At 40.6% G+C, this 13433-nt stretch overlaps 1 protein-coding gene across 14 annotated transcripts in view; it reads right to left on the reverse strand.

Moving 5' to 3' along the window:
* Nucleotides 1-13433, reverse strand: part of PLCB4 (phospholipase C beta 4) — a 422070-nt gene that overhangs the window by 244687 nt on the left and 163950 nt on the right. For all 14 annotated transcript variants that reach the window (XM_086701713.1, XM_086701708.1, XM_086701702.1 and 11 more), the window contains one exon: nucleotides 7809-7869. The gene's annotated coding sequence lies outside the window, so the exon portion shown is untranslated. The remainder of the gene's footprint in view (nucleotides 1-7808; nucleotides 7870-13433) is intronic.

Consider the following 13433-nt stretch of genomic DNA (forward strand, 5'->3'; position numbering starts at 1 on the left):
GTACACACATACAACAGATGTTATTGTTCAGCTATGACAAGGAACGACGTACCGACATATGTAATATAACACAGGTGAATTTTTAAAACATTGCATCCAGTGGAAAAAAAGCCAGACATAAAAGGTCTCATATATGATCCCATTCATGTGAAATATCCAATAGCAGAATGGTGGTTGCCAGGCACTGAGGAAGGGGAAAGTGGGGAGCAACTGTTTAATGACTGTGGAATTTTTTGGGGGGGTGATGAAAATATCTTGGAACTAGATAAAGGTGGTGGTAGTTGCACAAGACTGTGAATGCACTAAAGGACAAAGGATTGTTCCCTTTCAAATGGTTAATTTTGGTTGTGTGAATTTCATTTAGGAGGAAGAGGAAGAGGAAAAGGAGAAGGAGGAGGAGAGGGAGGAGGAGGAGGGGGAGGGGGAGGAGGAGGAGGAGGGGGAGAATGAGGAGGAGGAGGGGGAGGAGGGGGAGAAGGAGGAGGAGGAGGGGGAGGAGGAAGAGGGGAAGGAGGAGGAGGAGGAGAAGAAAGAAGAAGAAAGAAGAAGAAAGAAGAAGAAAGAAGAAGAAAGAAGACGACGATGACAAGAGAGGCAAAGTAGCCAGGTCTTTAAGACCGAAGCCCCTGAGGATGGCAGAAAGGAGCACCAGAAGAGACAGTGGTATTGGCAAATGTGGATGGAGGAAGCAGCAGAAATACTGTCAACACATGAAAAGAAGATGGTTCAATATAGGGATGGTCTTCCTCACAGAAGATCAGCATCTGTGCATAGTCTGGAATCCACAGAAAAGTCACTTTGTAGAGTGCCAGAGGGCACAGCACCCCTGGGTAGGAGGTCCTTAAAGTAAGGACAAAATGGTATCTGAGTTCCTCAAGGCTGGTCCTTTGCAGACTGTTTATTCCTTTACTTTTGTACTGAACAAAGAGCATAGGGCTACAGAGGCGCAGAAAGAGGCCAGCCAGTTAACTAGCAACCAGTCTGAAGCCTCAGCAACATCCACAGGAAAGGAAAACACAAAGAACATACGGAGTATAAGACAGGTCCCATACACGCACCATCTCGTCCTCAGGAGAGCTTACAGGATCATCTCCCATAAAGACTTCCAAAACCCATGAATCGGGCAACAGTCTGCTTGCTCGTTTTCCAGATGGGAAAACCAAGGCCCCAGGTTTCAGAGTTCCCATTCTGACTCCAACACCACCATGTGTCCACCCAGGTGAGAAAGTACAGAGGTCACCAGGAACAAGTAAACTTCTAATTGCTTAGGGATGTAGGTTTGACTTCTATTTTTCTATCAGTCCTGCAGGGACTCTTTGACATATCTCCGATGAAAAAATGGGCTGCACCTACCCAAATTCTAGACTGCTATATCATTACTCAAGGAGTAGGAACACCACTACCATCACAGGAGCTTCTTGCTGCTAACTTTTTCTGAGTACTGCCTTCTCCCAGCTACCTGAATGCTCACTGTTAAACCGCAGGTCCTCTGGCCACACAGGAAGAAGGGTCAGCAGATCCTGTTAGCATTTTCACCAACCGAGCCACCGGGGTCCTCTTCCAACTGCTCTCCTCCTGCTTTTGTGACACTGAATCCGCCCCCACCCCCAACAGGGGCCACAAAATACAGCAAGAAATGAAGCAGTTGATCTGTGAGGTGGTTATGGCCCAAGGTCACAAGCTGGTTCCTCTCCTGGGAGGGTTTATTTTAGTCCTCAGGCCTCAGTAAGTTGCCCTTTCCCACCTGAGGACAGCAGACCAGATGCCTTGCTCCTGTTTTCATTTCAGAAAAGTAGGTAAGGAGTTTTTAAATGCAGCCATTTCCACTGGGCTTTTGCCATTTTGTTGATATAGCACAAAAATGTACAAAGACTGGGGAGCTCTACTGAATTTATTTTTTTCCCCTCCCTTTTACAGAAACAAACCAAACAAAGAAAATATTTACATTTGGCAGGGAGAAAATCCATATTTCACATCTGGAAAAGCCTCTGTATGCCCAACTCAAAATGGGTGTCTAACACTGAGGGGAGAAGTTCTTGCTGTCATGACCACTCAGGGGTTTTTGGGAAATGACACAAAGAAACAATTTTAATGTCATAATGACTTCAACAGCAGCATTCTCATGAGCTACATGTGAAAAGCCCAATCCATGAAATGGCCAGCTGGCCATTCATTGCCTAAGCAGAAGACTTTAGAGTCTTCTTAAGGGCAGCCCAGTCTAGCTGACCAGGGAAGGGAAAGGGAGAGAGCCACGGTGCAGAAACGTGCCCAGTAATGAGTGGTCTGTTCATCCTAGAGCATTCCCAGATCATGGCAAAGAGGTCGAGATGTGTATAGTATAGTAGGAGAGGGTCCCTGTGGCAGATGGTATTTCTAACATTCTCTTCACACAATGGGACTTTAACACTCCTTCCACTGAGAGGTGGGCTTTTAAGTCTCCTCCCCCTTAAAACTGGGCAAGTTTGTGATTCACCTATAACCAAATAATATGACGGAAATGATGCAGCATGACTTCCAAGGTCAAGTCATAAAGTGATGCTGCTTCCAGCTTGTCAGCTGGAATCATCTTGCCAGAGCCCACGCAAGCCTTCTGGCTGCCCTGAAGCCGCCATGCTGTGAGAAGGCCCACAGCTGCCCGTGAAGAAAGACCATCTGGAGAAATCCTGAATCTATATTGAGAGAGAGGGGGGCAAGTCAGCCATCAGCTACTCCAGCCTCTTGCTCTTTCAGCTTCAGAGCCCATCTGAATACAACCGCTGGAGTGACCCCAAGCCAGAAGTGCACAACAGAACCCACCCAAACCCCTGACCCACAGAAGTGAGTGAGTGCTGCTGTTTCAAGCCACTACATTCTGAAGTGATTTCTTACACAACAATAAATAACTAAAACAGACCCCAGCATATAAACTGCATCATCAGATACCTTACTCCATACACTGGAAAATGTAAGTTTTGAACTGGGTCACAATCTAGCCACTACCTTCCATTCTTACTGTGTATTTAGTACTCCAGCCTCATCGGTTTCCATGCAAGTACCCCAAATTTTTTAGAACCTTCTTCCCTAACACACATTATGTACATATACACATCTTTCCATTACCCAAGACTCCATCCTTTCCTCTTTAGAATCCTTCCACATACTACTGTTCATTCATGATCCTTTTTCCTCTAAAAAGTGATACTAGAATTCCACACTCCTGCAAGTTATTAGTGACAGCTTACCTGCCAAACCCAATTGTTTTAACCATAATCCACGGCTATAGGACATTGGCTCATTAAGGGAAAGTCAGCTCACTTTCTCTGGAAAACAGTACTGCCTCATTTCTTTATTGAACAGGGTTACCAGGGCGATTCAGGAGCCCTAACAAAGTCTTATCTCAAAGGAAGTCAGCCTGTTACCAGAGTTTTTCTAGAACATTCTGAAGTTGCTCAGTGCCACTAGCCAAATGTGGCTTCTGAGGACTTGAAATATGGCTGGTCTGAACTGAGATTTAAGTACAAAATATACACCAGATGAAAGAAATGTAAAACCTCAATACTGTTTATATTAATTAAATGTTAAAATAATAATTAGGATGTACTAGGCTAAATAGATTATTAAAATTAATTTCAGCTGTGATCCTGAACTTTCCAGCCTCCAGCTCAGGCTGCTATAACAACCAATTCCTTTTTACTTTTTTAATGAGGCCACAAGAAAAATTGGAATCGCATATGCTGCTCACATATTTCTATTGGATCACACTTTTTTGCTCTACTGAATTAAAGGTACCCAAGGAAACACCATATATATTTCCCTAAAAACTCCATAGAAAAAAATAATCTTAAAGGCAAAGGTGAAATATTAAGGAATACAATTAAAAAGGATAGTTAAGAGAGAATGAAAAATAACAATTAGTGTGTATGCTCAGAAATGCTGCTAGCAAGAATAAGTTACAATCATACAATCAGACAATATCCTTGCCTCCCGGTTCAGGGCACTGAAATCATTATTCAAGCTGACATGCATCTAAGGAAAGCTTTGAGATTTCAGATTTTATTATTTTTTTAAGTCAAATATATGTAGAAATTTTACTCACTGCAAATTACCTAGGTATCTCTCTGCACTGCAATCTCTTTCAGACTTAAAAATATTTGAAGCAGTAGCTTATTAACTTCCCTGGGGAAGAAAGTGAATTTAAGGTGCTTCTCGAAATGCAGAAAACTTGTACCAGGAAATATATGGCTGAAAGTCTAAGGGATGACAAGTAGGTCTGTAGGAGTGAAGGAATGACATGGCTGCTGCTAGGTAGAACAGACACTCCCATGTCCTGTCACCACTGGGTCCCTTTTAGCTGTCCTGTGTGCCCATCTCCTGGCTTGTATGTGCTTTGCTTCTAAGAGATGACACTTGCAATTTTTTTTAATTTTTGAGAGAGAGTGTGTATGTGTGCACCCGTGCAAGTGGGGGAGGAGCAGAAAGAGAAGAGACACAGAATCTGAAGCAGGAGCACAGTCAGATGTGGGGCTGGAACCCACAAACCATGAGATCATGACCTGAGCCAAAGTTGGGGGCTTAACCAACTGAGCCACACAGGTACCCCAGCACTTGCAGATTTCTTAAGAGGAATATCCCTTAACTATTGGAGCTGCTTCCTCAGCAGATGCAAAGACCCCAAATGCTCTCAAATTCACAGCCTCCCCCCAAACCAGTCCATAGCCAATGGTTGCTGCAAGGATGGGAAAGCTTGGCCCCTTGCTCTGGGGCAGAAGGAAGTGGTTCTCAGGAGCAAGTATGCTCCAGAGCTCCTCCAGGATCACGGCTGAGGCAGGGACTTTGCTCGGAAAAATCCCCCTGCTTCTTTCTTCCCTGTCCCTCTCCAACTCACTTGTTTCTCCTGGGAGCACTCCCTTAATAAGACACTCGTGCAAAAATCCCTCATCTCAAGTCTGCTTCTGGGGAGCTCAGCCAGACTCTTGTCATGCATGAATGGGCTCTAAGAAAACATGAAACCAGATTCTTGTTGTACCACAAATAAGAGCTTCTATGTATAATACTTAAGATTTTAAAATAACTGCACTATCCACAATTTACGAAGAATCATCTTTGTTCCCGAAGAGCACTGCAGCAACCCTAGAACACAGGTCTTAGATCTAATAAATTAATTAATTAATTAAAAAATAAAATAAATAAAAATAAATAAATAAATAAGTAAAAGATCTTAATAGCTGGTACCATACATATAAACATACGGCTGTCACTATATATCTATGCCTATACCTCCAGCTGCAAGACACATTAGGACAGCCTAGAAGGCTCCAAAGTACAGGCAAAAGGAAAGAGAAGTCAACGTTAAAGTTTGGGGAGCTTCATACCTGACAATAACAGTGTACATTCTGTATATAATCAATATTTAATAAAAAAACAATTTAAAATCATTCAGAAAGCAAGGTAAATCTTCCAAATTTCAATACTGCAGGAAAGAAGGTATCAAGGGTTGTTTTCTTTCTTTCCATGATATTTGAAGACCACCTTTGGTTTGACTTATAAATTCCTCTTTACCAAGAGTCATCTTGAAGCTAGAAATATAATGGCAAGAATAATCCAAAAATAGTCATTTTGCTCTCTATGTAAATATTTTCTATTTTAGGAATTTAAGCCTAACACTGCTAAAAAGCCAAGTTGAATGGGACATAAATAAGAATATACACTTTGTACCATTACAGGAATTAAAATACATTCTGAATACCTATGGTGCGAGCAACAGGCTTAACACAAATGCTTAGAACTAATGTACAGTCATAGGTACTCATGATGGGAATCACAGAGAAAGCAGGTGTTCAAGATAAAACCAGAAGACTTCCAGCTCCCAGGTTTAGAGGTTTCCAATTTTGAATATGGGAAGACATTATAAAAGAACAAGATTTCAATTCAATGTGAAAATGAAATGCCTCATAATACAAGATACTCAACAACTGAATGTTGCTACAGTTGAGCTTTTTTATTTTTATTTTATTTATTTTTTTAATTTTCTTTAACGTTTATTTATTTTTGAGACAGAAAGAGACAGAGCATGAATGGGGGAGGGTCAGAGAGAGGGAGACACAGAATCTGAAACAGGCTCCAGGCTCTGAGCTGTCAGCACAGAGCCCAAAGCGGGGCTCGAACTCACAGACCGCGAGATCATGACCTGAGCCGAAGTCGGCCGCTTAACCGACTGAGCCACCCAGGCGCCCCGAGCTTTTTAAATAGAGGATGGAGGAAAATAAATTCTCTCTTTGGGAGGAAGGCAAGACTAAAGTAAGGGTAACCACCACCTGGTGACATGTGGGGCACTGGGTCCAATCAGGTCCTATTTGAAGAGGGAATGGAAAAAGAGCCCACATACTCTATTAGCTGTCTTGGGCCCCGAGTCCATCCAAAGTCTTTGTAAAATCCAGTGCCTGGCATTTATACCACTTCATATGGAAAAACTTCTTCTTGGAACTTAAAATGTTTAACAAACAACTTCTAAGCTATGTTTTTAAACTTCTGAATCAAGTGTTTATTTTCACCACACACATAATTCATTTATAATAAGCCGATGAAAATGATCTCTTATTTAAGAATAACAACTATTGCACAGCAAAAGCAAACAGTCCAAAAAGAATGTAATAAAGGCTAAAAAGCAGATGGCATGCCTATCCTGATTTAAAATCCCTAGAGAATTATTTAGAAACCCCTACCCCAACTCTGGTTTTCCTGCTAAAACATAGTTTATGAATCATCCATGGGAAGCAGTAAAACACAGTGCACTCAACTAAAAATAGGTAGAGACACTCAATAATAAATCTACTCTCTTGATAGTCTTGTGTCACCATTAAATACTGATCACTTAGAGAAGTGTGATTCTTCTCTCCCCTCACAGAAAGGCTGGAAAAAAATCAGCCACAGACCCTGCTGGAAGGTAACAGAGTCTGTGACAGGACTTGCAACGTGGTGAAAAAAGTAACATTGATTTAAAATGCCTGTAAGCTGGGGTTCACCTCTCAGGATGAACAGTGAAGTTGCTGGTTATTTTTTATCATGCATCACTATAAAATGACTTCTTGCCTGTTGAAGAAATGATACATAGTCCAAGCGTTTCCCTTATAACAGGACTCTCTACAAAAAGTCCTATATAAGTTCCTACAGAAGTTATAAAAAATAGGAATTTGATTAAGAAGTCAGAAAAAAACTCATATTCATCAAGATCCTGGCTCTAGAATAAAGCATTGGCAACTTCTTGTTTATAAATAAAAATAATTGGCCACATAGAGCTATTACTGGCCCCCATTTCAGCATTTCTTTAGAGATTTATAAAATGGAACTTTAGAGAGGCACTGGGAGAATTTATTTCTGTCATTTCCACAGGTAGTTCCCACAGAATGGATGGTGGATTCTAGCTGACAATGCGCGTAATTGTGATTTTTTTCCACATTCGTGGGAATCTTCCTAAACATTATCTGCATAGGTCTGAATACAAGTCCTACATTTTCCCTCAGAAATAACTGCAGAGAAAAGGAACTTAAATGATATCTAATGGCTCACTGAATGCAGGCAATACTACCACAGACAGCGAGGAGAAAAGCTAGTGAAGGGTGAAGTGCCCTAGGTTGGTGGAATGAATGAACTGGAATCTGGAAAATTCCGGGGGACGGATGCTCCATTGCACGAAGGAAAGTAGCTGTCAATCAGTTTTGAGGGGCACTTCAGGGTGGACGTCGGTATAAATGAAGGGGGATTCACCTTACAGATGCTAAGTTCTAGAACCCCACAACTAGAAACTCTACCACAGCATGCAGAATACTCACCAGGCAGATGTGGAAGGGACTGCAGGTGATGTCCACTTAGTTCAACTCACAGCGCCGTCCTCTGTGAAGCAAGCAGACACAGAGCAGTGAAAAATCAATGAGAGGAACCTTTAGGATTCTCATGTAAGGAACAGCTTTGTGCACTTCAAAATCAGAATCTGTAATATTAAACACACACACACACATCAGAAAGGCACATTAATACATTAGTGACATTACTTTCCAAATGAACAAAGACGCACAGTCATCAAATCAGAAATGTTACCGCTACGCCAGCCTACAGGGTTTATAGATCCTCTTCGCTGTGCTGATCTACTGTTCAACCTCTTATCGTGATAATTAAGGAACAGTTGAACAAGGCCATCTAAGATCTTTTAGAATATAAATCTTTTCCTGATTAACAGTCAAACGTCCTGAGATGAACTGTAAGAAAAAGTTTGCCACTTCAATGAAGAACAGTGTTGAACACCTACGATTTATAACGGATTTGCATCTTTCTACAAAAAGTATATTTTTGCTACATGTTTTTTGTTGTCTTTGTTAACAAGTTGGTGATGTAGATTCTGGATTTGACATTAGATTTCTGGTTTGGTGGAAATTTAGGTTTTGAGATCTTTCCAACGTGGGGTTGGGAGGGGTGGGAAGTTCCACGTGGTATCAGAAGTACACAGAAGTTAAAAGCAAATCCATTCGCATTTGGGAGGAGCAGAGGTGGAAAATTTGGCAATTGAGGGGCACCGGAGTGGCTCAGTCAGTTAAGCATCCGACTTCAGCTCAGCTCGTGATCTTGTGGTTCATGAGTTCAAACCCTGCGTTGGGCTCTATGCTGAGAGCTTGGAGCCTGGTGCCTGGTTTAGATTCTCTGTCTCCCTCTCCCTGCCCCCTCCCTGACTCATGCTCTGTCTCTCCCTCTCTCTATGCCCCTCCCCACTCATTCCTTGTCTCTGCCTCTCAAAAATAAACATTAAAAAAAATTTTTTTTAAAGAAAACTGGCAATTGAAACATGGGAAAATGACATCTGTAAGATGTGAACTGTGTTACTGAGAAAGTCATCATCGATGTATAGAGATGTCTACAGTAAGGTTCTAGGTAGGATGGTTCATCCATGATGCAAGACTATATGCCATTAAAAAGAAAGAAGCAGGGCACCTGGGTGGCTGAGTTGGTTGGACTCCCGACTTTGGTTCAGGTCATGATCTCAGGGTTCAGAAGATCAAGTCCCATATCGGGCTTGTTGCTGTCAGCACAGAGCCCACTTCAGATCCTCTGTATCTACACCCCCCGCCCCCCCAAAACTAAAAATAAAAACACATTAAAAAAAAAACAGTTGGATCTATATGTACAGATTTAAAAAAATCAGGTCACAGTATTAATTTTTAAAAACTCAAGTAGTTGAGTAATATGTGTACTATGACCCCAATGTGTTAAAACAAACCTCGCTAACCTATGTGTAAATCCTATTAGACGCAGAGAATGTATCTGGAGGGATAACAAGAAACTTGAGTGTAGCTGTTCCAGGAGAACTGGTGCTGAAGGACATAAGAGGAAAAAAAAAAAAGGACCTTTGCATTTTAACCTAACATTTTACCATTGTGTGCTATTTTACCACGAAACCTGTTACTTTTATAATTGAAAGTGAAAAACAATCTAATTCATCCCAAATTTTCTAGAAGAACAAAATATTCCATTTTAAAAATACAGAAATAGAGAATATCTAGTATCATGTGCATTTGTTTATTGATTTAGCAAATATTTACTCTGACCCAGGCTCTAGGCATGAATTATATCATATATAATCCACATAAACACTCTAAAATGTATATACTGTGATTATTCACATTTTATAGGAGAGAAAACTCAGAAATGACTCTTCAGAAATCACACAGAGCTGGCATTCAACCCCAGGCACCTTGACACATATTTAGCCTCTATGGAACTGCCTCCTCCATGGCACGCACCCTGTTTTCATATTAAATTTATTTGTAATGAAGTATTGTAAGAAAGTATTGAAAACCATCACAGCTATCCCTAGCACCTTGCTCAGTGTCTAGCATATTAGTGTGCTCAGGAAATCTTCATTGAACAGGTGAATAATTAGGTGGCCTGCCGATAGCCAGGAACTTCAACTACATAACTATGTTATGCCTCTTGGGACTATGAAACAAAGCAGAGTTCCAGAAACACTCATTAAGGACCCTGCTGTACCATGCTCCTCATTTTGAGAAACTACTTGCCACCCAAGTCCTTCTGTAACAAAAGACTTAAAGACAAGATGTGTTTTTCCTCTGCCTTCTCTAATTCCCTAGGGACAACCCATCGTTCCATACACCTTTCTAATTCTGTGCGTGGCTAGGATACTGCAACATTTGAGGAAGTCAGTGATGAAATACTTACCCACAAAGGAGTGAAATGGTCTAAACAGTTTGTCATGAACTAGCTATTGGCATATGGCAGATGAACTTTTATAATTGACTTAGTGTCGTAGTCATATATGAATCAAGGCCTCAACTTACCGCCTTTTTCATTCTAACATTATTACTCCAGGTGTTAAAGAGTACAAATGAGTCCTTGGTAAAAGAGAGACTGTGTGTGTAGAAGTCTCTGGATGTCGGGGCGCCTGGGTGGCGCAGTCGGTTAAGCGTCCGACTTCAGCCAGGTCACGATCTCGCGGTCCGTGAGTTCGAGCCCCGCGTCGGGCTCTGGGCTGATGGCTCGGAGCCTGGAGCCTGTTTCCGATTCTGTGTCTCCCTCTCTCTCTGCCCCTCCCCCGTTCATGCTTTCTCTCTCTCTGTCCCAAAAATAAATAAAAAACGTTGAAAAAAAAATTAAAAAAAAAAAAGTCTCTGGATGTCTGTGTTTATGTGTGTCTTTGCATATGCTTTTGGTCTATTCTTCTGTAACACAGAAAGAAACCTAATAAATAGACAAAATTCCCAAATATTAGAAACCTATTGGTGCTGGTAAACAAAAGCTGGTTTTCATTCAATAAGGGTGGCAGCATTATTCCATTTCCATTCCATTTCCTCAACAAATGGTGCTGGGACAACTGGACATCTACATGCAAAGGAATGAAGGTGGATCCCTACCTCACATTATACACAAAAATCAGCTCAAAATGGATCACACATGTAAATATCAGAACCCAAACTACAAAACTAAGGAGTAAATATAATACAGGAGTAAATCTTTGTGACCTTGGGTTAGGCAACAGTTTCACAGATCTGGGACCAAAAACACAAACAATGAAAGAAAATATTTGACTTCATCAAATTAAAAACTTTTGTGCTTAAAAGATTACTCTCAAAAAAGTGAAAAGACAACCCACACAATGGGAAAAGATTTTTGCAAATCACTTATCTAATACAGGACTTGTATCCAGAGTATGTTAAGAACTATTTCAAATCAACAATAAAAAGACAAAAAACTCAATTTAGAAATGGTAAGTGATCTAAATAGATATCTCTCAAAAAAAGATACACAAATACATAAATCATCAGAAAAATCCAAGTTAAAAACCACAATAAGCTATTACTTCACCCCCACTAGGATAATTATAATTGGAAGACAGATTACAAGCATTAATGAGAATTCGGAAAAATCAGAATGCTTGTACATTACTTGCGGGAATAAAATGGTGTAGCCACTTTTGAAAGTAGTTTAGCAGTTCTTCAAATGGTTAAACATAAAATTACCATATGGCCCAGTAACTCCACCCTAGGCCGGTACCCAAGAGTAATAAAAACATATGTCCATATAAAAAGATTACATGTACTTTTTCATAGCAGCATTATCCATAATGGCCAAAAAGTAGAAACAATCCCAAAGCCCATTTACTGATCAATGGATACACAAAATGCAGATGGAATACAACAGAATGTTATTCAGCAGTAAAAGAATGCAACAGGGATACATATCATATCATACATACATACATATCATACATACATATCATGGATAAACTTTAGAAAGCATTATACTAAATGAGAGAAGCCAGTTACAAAAGACCACATGTTGTAGGATTCTGTGTATATGAAATATCCTATTCTAGGCAAATCCATAGAAGACAGATTGGCGGTTGCGTAGGACTGAAGGGGCAGGGAAGACAGTCAATGCTCCTGGACACAAGCAATCCAAGTGTTCTTACATTACACCATGGTAGTGGTTGCACAACTCTAAATATACAAAAAAAAAAAAAAAAAAAAAAATCCAATCGTACATTTTAATGGGTGAACTTTATGGTACGTAAATTGTATTTCATTAAAGCTGTCTTTTTAAAGACTGCATTTCAGTGAGTCTACCCATGAATACTTGTTGGCTTCTTTCAAAAACGACAGAACACTTCTTCACACTGCTCAAGGAAACCCAGTAAGTGGTGAATATTTACACTTCTACAAGATTTGCTATCACAGTTCTCCACTGATACCTTGTGATGGGAAACACAATTGCATTTCACTCTCACCAAAGAGAAGCACATGCACAGAACTACTTCCAAACCATAACAAAGCACCAACATCTTACTGCAAACCACCAGTAATGACAGGCCACAGAATTTAGACTTATTAGCATTAGAGTCTTATTTCAAAGCAACAGGGAAGCTGTAGCCGAGGGTCAAGTTTTGATTTCTCAGTAGATGGGGATAAAAATGTGCAAGTATTTGAGGGTGACAATGCCAGGCCTGTTTTTATATATCTATATATTGAACACAGAAGGACTGGCATTTAATGCCCTTTCCGAGACATTCAATATCAGGATTTTGTTTTCAAATGAAGAATAACTTGGCAAGACTGAATCAAAACAGAATCATTGCTCTTTGATCTGCTCTCAAACATGGAAATTGTTTTGTAAACAGCGTTTGAGAATACTCACGTCAGCAAGCGTACAGCATCACAAACCACCTCAAACCTTTGTTGCTTAAAACATGTAACTATTTTGGTTCACATAGTGATCTCAAGTTGCAAGAATGGCAAGAGGTCAGAACCCAACACGCTAGCCTCTGCTGCGTCATATGCACTAACGGTGGCTTTGGGCAAAGCTAGTCACACAGTCAAGCCCAGCTATAAAGGATGGAGAAAGTCTCACCCATTAGTGGGACACTGCACATAACAAGGGCATAGGTGCAGGGAAGGGAAGACTTTGTGGCCATTTTTCACAATCTATCACAGCAGTGTGTCGTAACACAAAACACATTGCCATTAAGGGTCCATAGAGAAATATCTTACAATAGATTACAGTTTATTATTAATGGCGTAGCTTACATGTAAAATACAGTTAACTTACAATGGTACATGGAGAGCTAATGTACAACTGCACGTATATTAAGACTTATCTTCTCTTTATGGAAAATATCATTTTTCGGGGTGCCTGGGTGGCTTGGTCGGTTAAGCGTCCGACTTCGGCTCAGGTCATGATCTCACGGTCCGTGAGGTCGAGCCCCGTGTCGGGCTCTGTGCTGACAGCTCAGAGCCTGGAGCCTGTTTCAGATTCTGTGTCTCCCTCTCTCTGACCCTCCCCCGTTCATGCTCTGTCTCTCTCTGTCTCAAAAATAAAAAAAACGTTAAAAAAATAAAAAAAAAAGAAAATGTCATTTTTCTATCGAACATAAGTATATTACTATAAATACAGTT

This window comes from Puma concolor, chromosome A3, assembly GCF_028749965.1.
Source record: "Puma concolor isolate L17-30 chromosome A3, mPumCon1.1.hap2, whole genome shotgun sequence".
Taxonomy (NCBI): Eukaryota; Metazoa; Chordata; class Mammalia; order Carnivora; family Felidae; genus Puma; species Puma concolor.